The sequence below is a fragment of the Drosophila hydei genome, unplaced genomic scaffold, assembly GCF_003285905.1.
Source record: "Drosophila hydei strain 15085-1641.00,03,60 unplaced genomic scaffold, DhydRS2 tig00000172-arrow-pilon, whole genome shotgun sequence".
Classification (NCBI taxonomy): domain Eukaryota; kingdom Metazoa; phylum Arthropoda; class Insecta; order Diptera; family Drosophilidae; genus Drosophila; species Drosophila hydei.
This window is the reverse complement of record NW_022045682.1, coordinates 4,332,448-4,341,579: the sequence shown is the minus strand read 5'-3', so window position 1 is coordinate 4,341,579 and position 9,132 is coordinate 4,332,448.

The window sequence follows — 9,132 nt, the reverse complement described above, 5'->3', positions numbered from 1 at the left end:
TCGCCGTCGTCGTCGTCGTCCTCGTTGGCCATTTTACGCCACAGTAAACACTCCAAGCACACTCAACCTCATTCTATCATCGCTAACAGTCACGCACGCCCCCTGACTTACACGACCACCGAAGCAGCTGTCACGCCTCTCGCCTCCACACCGACTGCAAAAGTTTTGGCATTAGTTTTGCTGATTTCCGGCGACATTGACTTCGAGCTCTGCTTTTCAGTATACCCTTTTCAGGCCGGATACAACTAATTATGCAGCTTGTTTGGAGGTAAATATTTATATCTGTAAATATAACTTGAAATTCCAAGAATCACATAGAAAGGGAAATCAGCTTAGAAGAGAGAGCGTCCCATTCCAAGAGAAACTTCAAACTGCATCTTCAGCTGAAATGACCTTTTGAATTAACATGATGGCACTGAGCATGTGCAAGCATAATATAAAATCATGAGAATCACATAGAACGGCAATAGAAAGGCCATTGAAATTGTGCATAAGCAACACATAAAGTAAGAGCATCGGAGAGAGCATTCAAACCGCAACTTAAGCTGCGTTAAACTTATCGCACGGCTTATTATAAGCTTGGTTGACTTTTTTACATTCAGCAGCGACGTTGCCCCACTGTGCACACTGTCCGCTTTCTAATTTAATTAAGTGCGGCGACGCGACGCCTGTTTGTTTGCTTGTACAAAAAACTTTGTAGGAAAAAAAATTTGGGCAAAAAAAAAGAAAATGAAATTGCTAGGAAAAACAAAAAACTTTCTCAACAGTTGGCGCATTTAATTTGCTGGTTTTATACTTTTTTAATTACTAGACAAATAGACAAAAGCTGCGCTCAATGGGCGTCCATACGGGAATGGGGGTATCCGAAGTATAGCACTTAGTCCAAAATTGTATTAATTTGTTTGTTGTTGCTGCCAAATATTTGCGAACGGGCACAAAGCTGCTCAGCTCAGCGGGACGGCAGCTGTCGAGAGCTTGGAAAAATTCTGGAACTTTGTGCGGAAAATTTTTGTGTGAAACTTCCGCAAGCGACGGACTATAAATGGAAAGCAATTGATGAGATTATTTTAATAACATCATTTGAGTTGTAGTTGATGTACAGAAAGTAGGGTTGATGTATGTCAAAACATATCAAATCAGCATGAAATTCACAGTTTTTGCATTTTTTTTTTGTTCTTGGAATCATTTTTGAATACATTTTTAAACATTTACTTCCACAATGACTCTTGTCCCAACTTAGTCTAATTTTCATCCCCCATTTCAGACTTATACATACTCCTATATCTAACCCTTTATCTACCTCAATGTCATATATATGGGCCTATGTCTAGCTCTAAGTCTAGCACCATAGCTGTCATAACTTTTTATATCTCTAGAGATATATCTAGCGATATATTCAGCTCTATAGCTAACCCTACATCAAGTCATATATCTAGCTCTATAACAAATATCTAGCCTCATATCTAACCCTATATCTAGGTGTATGTCTAGTCCAATATCAATATCTATATACACCTCTATAAATTCCTATATGTAATTCTATATCTAGAAGCATATCTAGCTCTGTATCTAGCCTAATTTTTTCATAAATTTCTATATAAATTTATAATATAAATTATAAATTTCTATAAATTCAATATTATAAATATTTTTAATTTTGTTAAATTTCTTTAATATTTTAAATTTATTTTCATCATTTAATTTCAATCTAAAATAAATCCTTCTCGCTTCCTTTCACATTTAGCCCAAAGATTAATTTCCTCATTCAAACCAGCTTAAATAATATTTACTTAAGCTTGATTAATGTGGCAAATATAATTTTCATATTTTAGTCGAAACAGATAAATTGTCCATCTTCAAAGTTGTAAGTACATACATATACCTATGTATATATTGCTTTTTCATCCACTCACTTAGTTTAATCTTTTTGTTTAATGTATTCCACTTTCGTGGAAATTTATTTGAGTACCAAAAGAAAGTCATATTTATGCACCGAGTCGACTTATCGGGCAGGACCAAAAAGCGTTTGCTTAAAAGCTTTTTCCACGCACACAAACAACAAATTTATACGTAATACATATACTTATGTATATATATATACCGAGAGAGAGCAGCAGCATATCCTGTGTGAAAGAAGCAAACTTCTTCTGTCTAGGCCAAAACTTTTTTGGCGTCACGCTGGCTTCTGTTGTGCGTTTATGGTCAGCATTTGGTTCATATATCTTTAATTTTTATGCGACTCCTCTTCCCCTCTCTCCATCTGCTGTCAGCATATTTGCCATAGCATACTTTTCAGCGGCTTTTCCTTCGTCCTTTCAAGCAGCTGCGTAGCTGTCATTAGCGAGCATTTCTCAACATTTCTTCGCATTCCCAGGCGTTTTATTTGTTTTGAGGACTGTTTTGTGGCTCATAACTGGGTCAACAATGGGAGTTGTGCCAGTCTTTGTTGCTATCCTTGTTGGCCCGTGTGCGTGTGTGTGAGCAGCCCATTGCCCATTTACAAGTCAAGTGGCGCGCATAACACCAAAAAATTGTGTAGCGAAAACAATTTATTTTAGCTGTGGAACTTGTTACAGCACGAATGCCCCAACTCCCGACATATCCTGGCTACTCTCCCTCTCTTTCCCGCTATTTCTCACTCTGCTGGCTGTCATTGTCAGTTGGCCAGATTTGACAGCGTCTGCCAATGGTTTTTGGCTTGTGCCTGGACTGGGATTTCCTTGTTGTTGTTCCCCCTGTCAAAGTTTTTGTTTTTGTTTCAGTTGTTACTGTTTTTATGCTAGTTTTATTTACGCATTTAAACATTTCTCTCACAGTTACAATCCGCCCCGCTCCGGCTCCAGCGCCAACTCTCTGTCTGCCTTTCTGATTGTCTGCCTGTTCACTTTTCATGTCTGCCTGCCTGTTTATTCATTTTAGACATTTTTCATTTAATATTTACTCGTTGTTTTATACCCTGTCAGAGTAGTTGATGAAAGGGTATAGCTATTCTAACTATAGTATGTAACAAGCCAGAGAGATTGATTAACTGGACAAGCTAATTGAGTGCGTAAGACTCAACACACACTTGAAAGCTATTTACTCTTTTACATTTGATATATATTTGGAATGCCAGCTCTGCATATGGTTCCGGGTATGTGCTAGTCGGACACTCCCTGCTAAAACATATTTATACAATCACATATCTATAAAAGATCTACCTCCCTTATAGAGTATCCACTTGCCTGGCAACCACAACTATTTTAGTTCTCCCATGTTAACTGTCAGTTACTGTCCAAACCTTTTGACCAGAAGGAACAATTCACTGAACGAATGCCAATTGACATTTATTTTAATCCCATTTATTTACTTTAAAATGTGACGCGAAGCATTTTGTTTTTTTTTTTTTTTTTGTTTTTTATTTTTATTTTGCATGGAATAAAATTTAATTTCTATTTAAAATGCATTTTAATGCAAATTGAAATTTGAATTTATGCGCCACATTTCAACTGCCATTCCGGTTGATTACAATTTTAATGACCATATTTGCATACATAATGTAAAACGCAGAATTATATTTCGCGTGGCATGTGACACGCAATGCGAATGTTGCATGCCACAACAACGAAATATTTTCAAATTTGATATGTACAAAAATATCTGCGAGCTAATGAAAATTGCGCAGCAAGTCGATTAAGTGGGAGAGGTAGGGAGAGTGAGAGAGAGAAAGAGATTAAAATGCAATGCAAATGCTAAAATGACGAGTCCATAGAGGCCTTTCGTAATGCCTTTATATTATGAAAATCTCAGAGAGAAACAAACATTTTGAAGCATAAAGGCAATTGAATGAGAGGATAACAGGTGAGCTGACAAGGGAGAGTGCCAATTTTGCTTAAAATAATTTAAATAATTTATTATATATATATTATTAGATAATTATAATTTAATTTAATTTAAACTTTTAATTTAAAAAATTTTTTTTTGATAAATTATTTATTTTATACTATTTTAAATTTAATATTATTAATAATAATAATAATATTTATTTTTATTATTTAGTCACTTATTAATAATTTATTTAATTTATTTATAATTCATATTTTTTCTTATTATTTATAATTTATTCATTTTTTATTTATTTATTAACTATTTATTATTCATTTATTATTTATCTATTTATTATTTTTGAATTATTTATTTATTTTATATTTGTTTATATTATAATATAATATTTATTGGAACTTAAGTTTAACTTTTGTGTCACTTTTTATTATTTACTTATTATTTATTTAAGTTATTTTTTCATTTCTTTGTATTTTTTATGACATTCTGCTGAATTTACATTCAACTTGTTTGTTGTCACTTAAGCACCTGACCACAGTTGCAACAGCTTCTGCCTATTGGCGATGCACAAAACAAAAAATGTTTCAATTGGGCAAAACAAACGCTAAGGCAGCCAAAGCAAACATTTTGAGTCGCATTCGAGCACTTTGCACATGGTAAGCAGCTGCTCATTTTTTGCCTTTTTTTGCCAGCCGAGGGCTCAGACAGAGTTCGCTTTGCAGCCACTGCAGCGGGAGGGGCAGTCAAGTGGCCCACGAGCATTGGGGCAAATATGCAAAGCAAATAGCAAAAAAAAACGTAGCCGCAAAATCGAAAGACAAGTCAAATACAGTTAACAAAAAAAAGCAGGCGCTGTTCAAACTAAACTGACTAACGATGACATCAGCCACATGCTGCAAGTAGTTGATAAACTGAAGTGCAGGGGGCAGCGGCAAAGTGTGCAGCGGTGAGTGGCAGCTGCAAGTGTCAAGTGGAGCCCACTACAGCTGGCACTGTCCACACTACTTCAATTGTCACATTACATAATCCTCAACAATTGCCAATTGCCAATTGCAATTAAAATCAAATTAACACATTTAATGGAGAGTTGCTCGTGAAGGCGATACCCTAGACTAGACATTGAGCAGTCAAGCATCACAAACAATAATGATAGGGATGCTATAGATAATGAGAAAGACAATAAGAAAAGACCTCTTCATCAATTAGATAAGTTTGCCTATTCATTTAGCTCTATTAAGTCGATAGCCCCTAATGGAGCTCTTTAATGTTTACAGGGTATATTAATCAACAGCGGAAGTGACCGAAAAATGTTAAGGCCTGGTCAAATCTAGCCCGAGGTCTAACCAATGCCAGCTATGCAAAGCAATCGCTGCTGCTGGCGGCCAATATGAAAGGCTGCAAAACGCAAATGCAGTAGATAAAAGCAATGAAGATTGCAATTCCTAATTGTTGTGATTAAAGTTTCTGCACTCGCTGTCAAATGAAAGCAGAGCGAAATTGGCAACAATTAAAGTTTAAATTTGCCAGCCCATGCGATAAGCAGAATTGATAAAAAGCTTTTGAAGTTATTGACCAAATGCAAAGATGCTTAGACAAAATTAAAGCCGTAATTGCTTCAGTGGTTCGAAGCAGCGACCACAAAGTGCACACACAAATTCCTATTGTAAATAGATCGAAAATTGAGCCAATTTAAGGCTTTTAAATAGGCGAAAACTTTCAAAGAATCTGTGAGAGCTTAGAGAAGGATTCCACACGAAAGTTGAGCTCATTAAGAGAATAACTTAATCGCCTGACCTAGATGCCATTGAGAACGTTTGGGTACAGTAAGCTGCATGCTTCCAGAAGAGAAGTTTTTAAATATTTTATTTAATTTTATATAAATTTCTGATGAGCCTTAAAAAATTCTTTATTCATATATACTAATATAAATTTTATATACAACTTTTTTTATGTATATATTGGTTATTTTTTAATTTTTTATATATATTTTAATATTTAATTTAAAATTAAATTAAATTATTTTTAATATATGAACACTTATTCTCTACTAAATATTTTTCAAGTATTTTTTCTAATTTTATAAATATTCTTAAATTTTTCTTTGCTTTAAAATACTTCAAATAGTAATTAATTATATATATAAAAAAAATTATTTGTATATATTTATAAGAGCTCAAAGTTCCCTTAGTTCGACTTCCAAGGGTACATGACTTGAGCCTTGAGTGCACAGCTGAACATTTATCCCATGACTGTACTTATTTTATTATAGTGAGCTAATTTTGTACTCTTTCTCTTCAATCATTAGCAACTGGAAGATAATATTTTGACAACAGCTGACAAAACAGCAAAACTTTAAAACAAAAGACTCAAAATAACAAGACAAAAAGAAGCAGAAGAAGACAAAGACGAATCCGAAGCTGAAGAAGAAGAACTTTAATGACATGCATAAACAAGCAATGCGTAAGGCCCGCATCTTGATAAATTGATAAATTGATAAAGCTTACAAATTACTGAGCGACAGCGACAACACGAGAGCTACCCAATTAAATTTATCGTCATCTTAAGAAAACTTGTTGTGCATCTCATGAATGGGACTCGAGATGGGGCCATGGAACAATCATTTTCAATGTCAACAGAAAAGCGAACAAGAGAAACTGGTTTCGATGGGAATCTGAGAGAGTAGCGGGGGCATAGGTAGGTGTCAATAGGTATCGTAGGACCAATGACTCAGAGACGCGAGCCAGCTGAAGGTCAATTTGCATTTGACAAATTGAGTTAATTTGAATATCTAGAGCAGACTTCGGGCAATCGCTGTAAGCGTGGGTTCATCTGCGAATGCGGAAATAGAGCATAAAAATTATTTGATTGGCAATTGAAATCTACGCATGATTGACCCTTGAGATGGGGCATTGAGGCGGCCCAAAATGGTAATAGAGTCGTCAAGCAAGCGAAGAAGTTTTCGATAAAGTTTAGCTCTTCATATCTGAGGATCTCTTTGAGTTAGTTTGGTAAAACTTGTTGCATGTTTCATTTGATTATAGTCGATAGTAAAAATGCGTAAAATGAGTCTCGGTTCGTAAAATATTTCGAAATAATATAATGATGCCTTCTAGCTTATCCGAATATTTTAAAATAGTAGAAGTGAAGTTCAGCAATTATTTGAACTGGGTAATTAAAGCATATCTTGAGATAACAACATTTTAATGAAGGCATCAATGAGATAATCTATTGAAACTGGATAAACTTATTGTGCATATACTTCCATAAAAGTAGCTAAGGTGCAAATTTGATTGAGTCTGTATTGACTCTCGATTGATATTTGATTGACGGTCGATTGACTTTTGATTGATTCTTGAATGAGTGCAGACTGACTATTGATTGATACTTGATTGACTCTCGATTGACTCCTGCTTGACTATCGATTGACACTTGTTATACTCTCGATTGACTATTGAATAATTCTTGACTAACTCTAGATCGACTCTCGATTGACTCTCGTTTGACTCTTGAGTGAGTGCAGATTGACTATCGGTTGACTCCCGATTGACTATTGATTGACTCTCGATTGATACTTGAATGACTGTCGATTGACTTCTGGTTGACTATCGATTGACACTTGATATACTCTCGATTGACTATTGAATGACTGTTGATTGACTATCGATTGACGCTCGATTGACTCTCGTTTGACTCTTGAATGAGTGCAGATTGACTATCGATTGACTCTCGATTGATACTTGATTGACTGTCAATTGACTCCTGGTTGACTATCGATTGACACTCTCTCTCGATTGACTATCGACTGACTCTCGATCGACTATCGATTGAATCTTGAATGAGTGCAGATTGACTGTTGATTGACTCTCTATTGACTCTATTGACTCTCTTATTGACTCTCTTATTGACTCTCGATTGACTCTTGATTAATGCTCGCTTAACTCTCGATTGGCTCTCGAGATCTGTTTGACGTAAGCAGTTATACGTATAGTTATACAATAAAAGCTATAGTTACATTTATATATACATATATAGCAATAGCTTACTGGGCTTATAATATATGCATATGCATTCTTCCAAAGCGCATAGCTATAATAATACAAATTATCTAATTAAAGGCACTTCAAGTAAATTTTTATCTTTCTATCTGTGCCATTTGAAATTTGATTGTTTTTTATATGCCCATCTATCGACTGCTGCTAAACTAGACATCTGCAGCTATTCACTCAGCTGTACTAACGATCATTGATCTATCTAACCATTTCCGCTGACATAAACTCAACGACTCAGCGACTCAACTCGACTCAGTGTCATTGACAATAGTTAGTTTTTTTATGGCATCAACAATTAAATAAAAACATTAACAATTCACATGACAATGCAAATTATGCACAGCAACAACAACAACAACAAATTTTTTGCAAATATTGACGTAACTTGCTTTGCATTTGCGGCGAAAGGCCAAACAAATTGACGGTTTTGTGTTTTATGCTTCTCACCTGGGACTTTCAAAAACGAAACCGAAACTGAAAGCCGTCATGTGAGTGGACAGATTAAAAGGAGACTCGACTGCAGTGACATTATGTAACCAAAGCCAAGCATATCAATTTGTATTACTACAAGAATTTCACAAAAATATCTATCTATAAATTTCTCTATATATATTCCATGATTTATTCAATCAATGGATTCTGCGACACTAAAAGAAAGTCAAATTTTTTTGGCACTGTCAAGGAAAGTCAACCAGCATATCCTGTAAGATCGAGCAGTTGTGCCGAGGGAGCTTCAAAACGTGAATGAAGGCCACAATTCATTACAGTCAAGTGCCTCAATAACCCATGTTTCGTTGCTTCATGGTCCGGTTTGGTAGCTTTTGCAGCTTATCGCTCCATCAATATAAATCACAACAAAAGGCTTTTGGCCAACTGCCTTTTGACAATGTTGGCTTTCATTATGGCCAGCGGCAACAGCCAAGGCCCAAACGCATCCTTTGTGCCATCCATTGTTCCGCAGGGACTGTTAGCTTTTGATGGATGCGTTCCAACAACAGAAGCAGCAGCAGCAACAGCAGCAGCAGCTGTTTGAGTTTACAAAAAGGAGCTAGAGCCAACGTCTGGTCATGATGCATTCATCATTCATTCTCTTATTTTTAACGGCGTCAACACATGGACACAGAGCCGAGGACCTCTTTGTGGCAGCTGTTTAAACTTTAAAATTTATGCTACTAAGTGTTAATTGTGTAATGTTGGCCAAGTCATAACAAGAAGTTGCCTAAATGAGAGCGAGCGAAAAGTATTTCATAGGGAATTACTA